This window comes from Corylus avellana, chromosome 1 (genome assembly GCF_965113065.1).
Source record: "Corylus avellana chromosome 1, dhCorAvel1.hap1.2, whole genome shotgun sequence".
Taxonomy (NCBI): Eukaryota; Viridiplantae; Streptophyta; class Magnoliopsida; order Fagales; family Betulaceae; genus Corylus; species Corylus avellana.
Window position 1 is genome coordinate 22,922,575 of NC_142490.1, and position 11,737 is coordinate 22,934,311.

An 11,737-nucleotide genomic window follows, 5' to 3' on the forward strand; every position below is an offset into this window, starting at 1 on the left:
AAAAAACGCAAGCCCTCCTTCAAAACCAATCAAGCTATAACTTATTTTTCATGAGTTTAAGAAATTTAAAGGAATACATATAAAAGGGGGCACCATCAATTTCTTCACTCATATCCTCATCTATATCACCATTACCATCATAATCATTTTCTTCTTCTATGCCATGCTCATCCTCATCCACATCACCATCCACACCACCCTCATCATTTTATGGGATTGAGTTGGTAGCAGCTTCTATGAAGGGGCAAGCCCCATTCCAACAAGGAGAAGGATCCTCTCTAGCCCGTTTGGACTGGAGGGGATCCAGTCCAAACAGACTGAACAATAATCCACGTCAACAACAATTTGATGGCCATCGCACAATTAGGGCTGTTAAGTGAGCAAAGCGTCTCGCGAGCAAGCTCGGGCTCGGCTCGCATAAGATCGGCTCGTGCTCGACTCAAATATTATATGAAGCACTTCGTGAACACAAATCCTAGCTCGAATATTAAACGAAACAAGCTCGGCTCGACTCGGCTAACTCGTGAGCAGCTCGTGAGCTCGGCTCGTATAAGGCTCGCCTCGCTTATTAAGCTCGGCTCGTATATTTTTTATTAAATAACAAATAACAATATCTAATCAACATTACTCATTTACTCAATAATAACAAATATATTATATACCTTTGTTTTTTTTTTGTTATTTATATATATGTGTGTATATATATTATATATATAATATATGTATATATTAATATAAAAACATATAAGAAATATATATATATATGATATTGTCATTAATCATTTTATCATATGATATAATCATATAGTATAACCGCACAAGTTATTGTGTCATTTAATACAAATATTATAATTAGATAGTTTATACTTTGGAAATTGGAATCGTATATATCATATAATCATTAATCATTATATAATCATATGGTATATCTGCATAAGTTATTGTGTTATTTAATCAATACATTATAATTATATACTTTATTCTTATAAAACATATATGATGTATCACATGATCTTAGATCTAAGATAATATTAATATTAATTGTGAGATAATATGATCATAAAATTTAAGTATGAGTGTACGACCATTAGATCATATGAATTTATTACTTAGAGTTTGAGTATTTCGGTTTTCTTGCTTCTGTTTTGTAATAAGGCTTGGCCACTCGATCTGCCTGCTTGGATGTGAATTGAAGTACTGAACTTTGATCCAGATCTTTTAGGTCGTGGATGTGAATTTTAGTCCAAACCTTCGAGTTGTGGACATGAACTTCATCCTGGCTTTTGGGTTGAAGAAGAATTTGCGCTACCTATGCATTGGATTGCGTCTGTCTTATGTTTGTTTAATGTTCTTTAACATTTTAGTTGATTTTGTATGGATGATTGTGATGTTGGGATTAATCTATTATATTTGTTTAATGTTCTTTAGCATTTTAGTTGATTTTGTTAGTTTTAATTGTAAGGTTGACATTTATCTGATATGTTTGTTTAATATTCTTTAGTATTTTAAGGTGCAAATTATTCTGGATGATTTTTATAATCTAATACATCTAAATTACAAAAAAAAAAAACAAAGTCGAGCTCGAGCTCGAGCCTGGCTCGAGATCGAGCAAAATAGTCGAGCTCGAGCAGGGTACATACCCTGTCGAGCCGAGCTCGAGCAGCATAGTCGGGCTTGAGTCGAGCTCGAGCTCGAGCTCGAGCCTGACTCCAAAATAAACGAGCCGAGCCTGGACAGCCAAAGCTCGCCCAAGCTCGACTCGTTTACAGCCCTACGCACAATACAATGTAAGTCCAATGGTCACCACAATAGTATAGTGGCTACTACGTGAGTATGGGTAGTACCAAAAATTACCAGCCATATATTTAATATTAGTTCCATATTGTTTTTATTTTTAAAATCATACATATCTAACACCAGTTCTTTTTTCTTAATTGTTTTTCCTGTTTTTCAAAAAGGACACTCTTCCTAATCCAAGTTTGAGATGGAATAAGACATGTACTTAAAAAAATAAACAAAATTGTTTTTTAAAATAAAATTATATGTTTTTTATTTTTTATTTTTTTTCAAGATGAGAAGCTCACTTTACCACTTACAAGGAAAAACAATTAAGAAAAAAGAAAGTGTTCGATACTTAGATGCGTATGATTTTAAAAATAAAAATAATATGGAACTAATATTGAATATATGCCTAACTAATTGCTTCTAATTATAATATGACCGGTAATTTTTGGTACTATTTGTGAAATTAATATAAATTCAAAACAAACTTAGTGAGTTAAAATTTAGTAAAATAGAATTCAAGTCAAACCGAGTAGACCCATTTAAACATGATTAATAAAGTAGTTAACTTCGGATCAACCCACCTAACTTATAAGTGACCCGCATAAATCGTATATATAAATTCTTATTATTATTATTTTTACTATTAAAAAATCAAAACCCTAAAGTCTAAAGCAAAACAAAAAAAATTCCCTAATTTTATACAAATATTGGCACACTAATTTTTAATTATTGATAATGAAAATACTATTTTTTTGCAAAGATATTGGACCAATAATTTTCAATTATTGAGGAGAAAAATGAATTACACTATCGAATTTATATATTTAAATAGAAAAATGCTAGGTGCTCTTTTAGTGTTTTTCGATAGTGTAATTCATTTTTCTGCTCAACAATTGAAAATTATTGTTCCAATATCTTTGCATAAAATAGTATTTTTGTTATCAATAATTAAAAATTAGTGTGCCAATATTTGTATAAAATGGTATTTTCGTGCTCAATAATTGAAAATTTGGTTTATTAAACCAGTTATGTTGGTCGGTCAGGTTATGTGAGTCGTGTCGTATCACTTGCTTATTTAAATAATTGTGCTCGAATTATATATTATCGAATTTAAATAATAACGACAGTTGAGTGTTATATATATTTTAGTTTAAGTCTTTTTTATATTGACTTTTTTTTTATTTTATAAATTAATTTATAAGTGTTTTTTAATTTTAATATATTTATATTTTTTTTGTTTTATGTTTTATTTAGTTTTTTTTTTTTTTTTTTTTACTAAAACTGGTATATATATATATATATATATATATATTAATTTGCTTTTTCACTAGAGGAGCATTTTCCACTCGAGGAGGCCGGCGATGAATCAAACTCTGGGGACTCTGCTGCCACCTTAGGCTCCTCCGGTGGAAAATGCTCCTCGAGTGAAAAAATGCTCCTTAGAGATACCAAGATCTCAATATCTTAAGATCTTAGTATCTCAATATTTCAAGATCTCGATTTCTCATGGTACAATATGAACCAAGTAACAATTGTTTTACTAATTGCTTTTATGTTCCAAATGTTTACTAATTACTAGTTACTTTTAGGTTCCAATTGTCTTTAATAAATACATCTTACCTTCCAAGCGGATACAACTTTGCATTTCAGATGAAGACACCGAATATATTATTAAAAAAAAAAAAAAAAAAAAAAAAAAAAAACTAATTCATAATGAAGATATTTTTAGAAATGCATATCTTGAGATGGTGAAAAATGCTCTTCAAGTGGAAAAAGGCTCCTCCAGTAGAAAAGGCTCGAAATACTTTGGATCTTCATCAAGGGAGCTGAGATAACAAATTTTAGCAGGCTTTCCACCACGATTATTCAAAACCACTTGCTTGACATCGTTAGCAGATGAAACAAAAAAACTATTCCAATCAGAAGAGCTTAAAGCCGGTGGATGATAGTGGTTGACAGCGATTGCCAGCGACCTCCGCATTTTCGGCTAAGAAACTTGCTAGATGCTCCGAGTTCTCGAGCTCCTTTGCATTCTCACTTTGTTTCGGCTCCTCCACAGAATTCTCTGTCGGCTCCTCCGCCTGCGGACCTTGCTCTTCATCCACCGCTGGCGGATTGGCCTCCACTTTTGGCGGAAATGCCTCTTCCACGCCATCCATAGCCCTCCTCCTCCTTATCATTATCCTCAAGGAACGGATTATCCAAAGCCATCTTCGGCTTTCTCGTCCAGCATTAAGAAAATACAGCATATGACGCTAGCCGAACATCTCCGATTAAATTAGCACTTGTTCAGTTCTGGTAGTTTCTCCTAAAGCGTGATGTTCGGTTCTAGGAGTTGTTGCTTTAAAACAAATGCATATTAGATATTTGTATAAAATAGCATTTTCGTGCTCAATAATTGAAAAGTTGGTTTATTAAATCGGTTATGTTGGTCGGTCAGGTTATGTGAGTCGTATCATATCACTTTTTTATTTAAATAATTGTGCTCGAATTATATATTATAGAATTTAAATAATAATGATCGTTGAGTGTTATATATATATATATATATATAAATAATAATGATCGTTGAGTGTTATATATATATATATATATATATATATATATATATATATATATATATATATATATATATAGTTCAAGTATTTTTTAATTGTTTTTTATATTGACTTATTTTTTTATATTTTTTTTATATATATATAAATTAATTTATAAGTGTTTTTTAATTTTAATATATTTATATATATATTTTTTAATTTAGTTTTTTAATTTAGTTTTTGATTTATTTATTTTTACTAAAACTAGTATATATATTAATTCGCTTTTTCACTAGAGGAACATTTTCCACTCGAGGAGGCCGGCGATGAATCAAACTTTCAGGACTCTGCTGCCACCTTAGGCTCCTCCGGTGGAAGGCTCCTTAGAGATATCAAGATCTCAATATCTTAAGATCTCATCATCTCCACTTTCAAAACCAAATACCAATAACTTTCACATTTAAAAATTAAATGTTTGATGTCAAAACCTAGCTGACTAATCCAAAAAGTGGGTGTGGGAGCAAGAAACTTCACAAATCAGAACAAAATAAGACAATAAGAAGCTCGAGATAATATGGGAAGAAATTATTCATCTCCCAAAATTATCTTATTGATGAAAGGAGCTCCATGAGCAATCAAAAACCCAAGAGACAAAACCAAGTTAAAATAGAATTTCAAACCATAGCAAGCAACAAGTTCAAATTTACACAAATGAAAAATAAAAGGCACATATATTGAGCCACTAGATTCATGCCCCTCCCCCTCCATCTTTGGGTCACCAATTATCTTATACTCCAGATTTGAAGCTTCACAACGCAACACAATGGCATCCCTTTGATCTACCTCAAGAGTGCTGAGGCTTCCCTAGATTCTTCAAAACCACTTTCTTGACATCGTTAGCAGATACAACGACAAATCCTTTCCAATCGAAACAACTTAGAGCCGGCGGATGATAGCGGTTGACAGCAACCACTTCAGCTGGCAGATTGTCGGCGACCTCCATTTTTGGATCCACCGTCTGCTCCTCCGCCTGTGGATGATAACTTCAGCCGGCAGATCGCCGGCGACCTCCGGTTTTGGATCCACTGTCCACCCGCTATCATCCGCAGGCGGAGGAGTGGACGGTGGAACCAAAACCGGAGGTCGCCTGCGATCTGCCGGCTGAAGTGGTCACTACCAGCCGCTATCATCAGTCAAATTTAAGTTCTTCCGATTGGAACGGTTTTTTGTTTCATCTGCTGACGATGTCGAGGAATTGGTTTTGAAGAATCCTGGGAATTCTCAGCCGGATACTCCGATTTTGGCTCCTACGCAGGCTACTCTGTCGGATCCGCAACCCTCCTCCTTATCATTATCCTCAACGAACAGATAATCCAAAGTCATCTTCGGCTTCCTCGTCCTCCTAAACCCTAAACCCTTTTTAACCGCTCATGCCTATTTGACAGTGTGTTAGGGGCTGAGAACTAAGCATAATGGGCTTACTCTAGATTATATAACATTGGGCTAAGCATAGGGCCGTACAATGTACCAGCCCATGGGCTTACTCTAGCAAGCCCAGATTCTTCTTAGTGATTTCTAATTCTAAACAAGGTTTTATTTATTTATTTATTTCCTCTTCTCTTCTCTTTCTTTCTGTCATTAATTTATTTTAAATTAGGTAGGATAAATTTTCTCTAATTAAACCTATAAAACTACTTTGTGTCTCTTAACATCTGAGAATTTTTTTAAGGGTTAAATATTAAAAAAACCCTAGAGTTTCATTTCTTTATTTTTTCCTCCCTAGAATTTGATTTTTATCACATGAGGTCCATGTGGTTGTGATAAAGACCAAATTGGTCATTCCGTCCATTGACCGTTAGTTGACTTAACGAAAGTTCACGTCACTGACATATGGACCAATTAAAATTTGACACTTGGCATAAGTGGCCACATCATCAGTGATGATGTGGCCACCTAATTAATTAATTGATTTTTTTAAATCTTTTTTTAAATAAAAAATAAAAAAATATATAATTTTTTAACATCTGAACATCTGAGAATTTTAATTCTTTTTTAAAATTCAACCTATAAAACTATGTTGTGTCTCTTAACATCTGAGAATTTTTTTAATATAACTATTAAAAAAACATGTGTTTTTCATATGCTTAAATAACACATGACAGTTTAATAGACTAGACTCACATGCACTCTATTGTGAAACCTTGCTAGATGTTTGTAAGAACACTAATATCAAAAACATGCATAATCGGATTCATTGTTGAAATCCAAGTATTATTGATTAAAGATCTTGGTTTCTCAGAAGTTACTAGAAGAAACCATAGTCGAAACAAACTCTTAATCAAAATTATCCTCATTAAATTGTTCCCAATAGTTTGAACTTTGAAGGTATAATTTTGTGACAAATACTCAAAAGATATAAAGCAAACCCTAGTGGTACTTTTTTCTTTTATTCAAAGTAAACAATTTGGAAAATTAAAAAGCTAACGAGGTGAAAGAGACCATCAAATCAACCCGTACGAATGTACAAAGTGGAGAAATAGCTTTTAGAAAGAAACAATATGTATATTATTTTACAGTACAAACTAAAAACACTTGGAATTTAATAATGTTCAGTGAAAATGAATTTTGCAAATTGATTCTCATAATTTTTCTTTTCAGTCCATAATATGTTATAATTATTGATGCTAAGTTTAGAGGTGTTTAGATGAGCGGTTAAAAACCGCTCTGTATATGATGCGAGTGGATACCATATTCATTATTCACTATCCACACTTATGCAGGCAAATAACGGAATATGAGTAGGCAAATGCAAATACTCCACATACCCGTATATTATTAAAATAGTTACATTTTATTAAACTAAAATAATGACATTTTAAGTAAAGGAGTAGAGCAGTCGGTGGATTTTATTAACAAATTGAAACTGCATATGTACAAGTTATATTGCCAAATTTTATAAATAGATGCGGTTTTTTTTTTTTTTTTTTTTTTTTTAATTTTTTTTTAATTTTTTATATATTAGAATTCAATTCATAAATATTTGTATAACCCAATGTTTACAATTCAATTTGTATTTTCATATTATATTACAATTTACAATTGTATTTAGCTCACAAATTGAATTAAGCCTAAATTAAGTTCATAGTTTAAACATTAAAAATAAAAACCCAAAAAATAGCCCAAAATGCAAAGCAGATATCTCCTGCAATTAATACCACCAACAACAACAAAAATCACCCACACCAGTCATGGGTAGGTTTCGCAAAATCGAATACGAAATAAGAGTATTATGCAGCCCTTTTTTCCTTCGGACATCATTCATTTTGGGACACTCGTTCTCATAATTCATCTTTGGGTCCATAATTTGATCAAAATACTAATCAGCAAAAGGTGAAAATTTAGAAGCTTTATAATAAAAGAAATCTTTATGCCCTTCATCTAACTTTCTATTTCAATACTAAAGTAAATTAAAAATAAAAATAATATCAGATGATAGTAATTCGGTGTTTTACTTTTGAGTGGTGTAACAAACACAAGAAAATAACCGGATGAACATATTCATCCTATTGAAAGATGGAGAAAGTTTTCATCTATAAAAGAGAAACAAATAAATTTCATCACCTTTTTTACATTATATTATATATAAGCAAAAAATAAAAATAAATAAATAAGAGTAGAAAATGAATATATTGAGACCATATAGTATATATATATATATAGCACATCATACTTTGATAAAGTTCATTGTTGCAAACTGATTCTCATTCTTCATCCTTGAGTCCAGATTTGACCCATTAACTTAAATGGACAAAAAATCAGCACCCAAAATGGGTGAAAAATACAAAGTGGGGGAGAGAGGAGGAAGGTGAGTGTGATCTAATCTTGTGACCCCTCGCCAATTTGTCCCAAAGATTGCAAGAACTAAACCCTAGAGTGGCTGGCTTTTCTATTTGTATATATTATCAATGATGCAGAAATACAGGATTGCCCTTCACTCAATATAACACCCTAACAAATACATTATGGATTGGTATTCCCTATATGCTCATCAAGAGGAAATTATGCACCTAAAGACTACCAACATTTTATGTATGGGCTCAACAATGTTCAACCTAGACTGTAAATTTATGTTTCATAAGAAGTTCTATGCTTTGCTAATTGCTACTATCCATCATATTTTAGATAGGTGTGCAATATTATCATTAATAGCTCTATATTTCAAGCATGTCAATATCACCAGGTTCTGTTACTTTAAGACATGTGGAATTGATTCTGGAAGCTAACTCCATCAACCCATAAATCTTGACACCATAGATGAATGCATGGTAATGATAAATGCACAATCCTTATAAAATGCAACAAAATCAAACTGCTATAGTAGAACTGCCATGCGTGCAGCAAAGGTACATCAACAATTGGCATTCTCTATGTGCTCATGAAAATGCAAATTTGCAACTATAGACCACAAACATTTTACGCATGCAATGGACAATGTTAAGTTCCATGCTTTAGGACAAACTAAGATAGGACAAACTGTAAACAAGTCTTGCATTAAGCACAACCCCAACTGTACACAAGAAAATGTTCAGACTGCCTCCTTTTTCAGCACTGCATTTACCTCCTTCCTTGGATTCTGCATGTCGATTTTGAAACAAGTAAGGACACCAAATAAGCAAAAACTCAATCATAATCCAATGAATGACAGAAAATACTTCGAATGGAAAAATGAAAAAGAAACACAAATATAACAGCCAGTGAAAAATGTCAGCAGAAAGATAAATAGGCACACACATCCATGGTATATATCACATGAGACTTTGTTAGCTAATATGCATGCCATACATCAATGTAGAAGCCCAAATTTCCGAATTCCAAGCATAAGGACAAAAGAGAAACTTGTCTATTCGATTGGAGTATATACACTAAACATTGTTATTCATACAAATAACCTCATACATACCACAAGGAGATAGATTTCATAAATTTCACCCTTAACAACAAATTTTTGAATCAAGCAATGACGAGAACATCTGACGAAGGTTGAACATATGTTGAAGTAGATCAAATGACCAAAGGTGATGGCCTGGTAGAGTGGTATAACTGTGAAAATAATGAGGAGAACATATTTTTCTTCATAGACAGCCATGTGGTTCATTAATTCATAAGTACACGAGCAACAAAAGCAACTGAACTATGAGACAAATTTTTGGATGCTCCTACTACATACTCCTTTGAAAGACACTATAAAATCACAAAGTTATATACCGCAAGATTTAGAACTTGAACACGACCGCCCACCAAAGCATTAAGAATTACAAATAATATAGGACAACTCAATTATATGGAAATGTTTCTTAAGTAATAATGCGAGAAAAATAATCAAGTAATAGCCAAGTATATCACAATATCATACACCTCAAAGTGCCTTATTATAATTTGCAATATCACAGGAAATTATATATCCATGCCCATTGGCATAAGGAGGATATACTTCTTCCGGTCACTCCTGTTACATTACAGGATTTCCTCAGATATAGGAGGAACAATGCAAAGAGAATCAAACAGGACTTATATAATCGAAAAAAGAAACTTCACAAATCAGAACAAAACAAGAAAATGAAAACTCGAGATGCTATGAGAATAAATTATTCCTCTTCCTTTTTATGATCCTACTTCCAAGCAATCAAATGTATAAGACTTCCAAAATAATCTGATTGATTGATGAAAGGAGCTCCATGAGCAATCAAAAACCCAAAAGACATAACCAAGTTAAAATAGAATTTCGAACCATAGCAAGCAACAAGTTCAAATTTACACAAATGAAAAGTAAGGCACATACCAATTTGAGTTTGAGCCGGTAGACTCATGCCCCTCCTCCTCCATCTTTGGGTCACCAATTTGGTCATACTCCAAATTGTAATTTGCACAACACATCATAATGGAATTCTTTTGATCTGCATCAAGAGAGCTCAGAAAACAAATCTTAACCGGCTTCCCATGATTGTTAAAAACCACTTCCGCAACGTCTTCGGCAGATGAAACAACAAAATCGTTCCAATCGGAAGCACTTAAAGCCGGCGGATGATATTTGGCCAGATCCTCCGCCGGCTCCTCCGCTTCCGGCGGAAATGCCTCACCAATAGCATTCACGCCATCCACATTCTCATTCTCAGGTTTCGGCTCATCAGCAGACTCCTCCCCAGATCCTCCGCCGGCTCTTCCGCCGGATCCTCCGCTTCCGGACGGAAATGCCTCCACCAATAGCATCCACGGCTTCTGCATTCTCATTCCGGCTTGTCAGCAGAAGCTATTGGTGAGGCATTTCCGCCGGAAGCCGGAATGAGAATGCAGAAGCCGTGGATGCTATTGGTGAGGCATTTCCGCCGGAAGCGGAGGATCCGGCGGAAGAGCCGGCGGAGGATCTGGGGAGGAGTCTGCTGACGAGCCGAAACCTGAGAATGAGAATGTGGACGAGCCGAAACCTGAGAATGAGAATGTGGATGGCGTGAATGCTAATGTGGATGGTGGAAATTCCTCACCAACAGCATCCACGGCATGTGAGGGATGAAATTAGAGTGTTTGGCTGGTATACGTGATATGGCCACTATGGATGAAATTAACGCAAATTCAAAACTATATTAGCTAATTAAAATTTAGTGGAATATAAAACCTAGTAGGCCGGATTAGACACTGTTAATTTTGGATCAACTTGCTTAACCTACGCTTTACCAGCATAAATCCTATCAAATGACAATTTTTTTTTTTAAAAAAAAAATTTAGGAAAATATGTAAAATTAGTCCATGTAATTTACCTGATTTACAATTTGCTCCATGTGTCATTAAAATGAATTCAAAAGTCCTTGGGGTACACCAAAAAAATATTTAATCACTGCAGTCAAATTCCGTCAAAATACTTAACCAGTCAAATAATTTAAAATTGGGAAAACTTCACTTTACTCCTTTGAATTACCACGCGATTTGACATACCCCGAACTTTGAAACCTCTCAATTTGGACCGCTGAACTTTCAATTGCAATCAATTTGAACACATCCGTCAATTTTTGCCGTTAAAACTTCTAAAAAGACAAAATTACCCTTCGATTTTCTTTTTATTAAAAAAAAAAAGAAAAATATGGAAAAATAATTTTTTTTTTTTAAAAAAATGGTCACAAGGTGGCTCAACCGTGAGTCACCTTGTGATCTTTTTTATATATATAATATTTTTTTTGTAAAAAAAAATTAATTTGAAATTAAGGGTAAATTTGGAATTTTATAAAAAAATCAGGAGTATAAACGTTATTGTATCACTTTTAATGTTTAAAATTTGACAGAGGGGTTCAAATTGATTGCAATTGAAAGTTCAGTGATTCAGAGTGAGTGGTTTCAAAGTTCAGGCGTATGTCAAATCGCGCCGT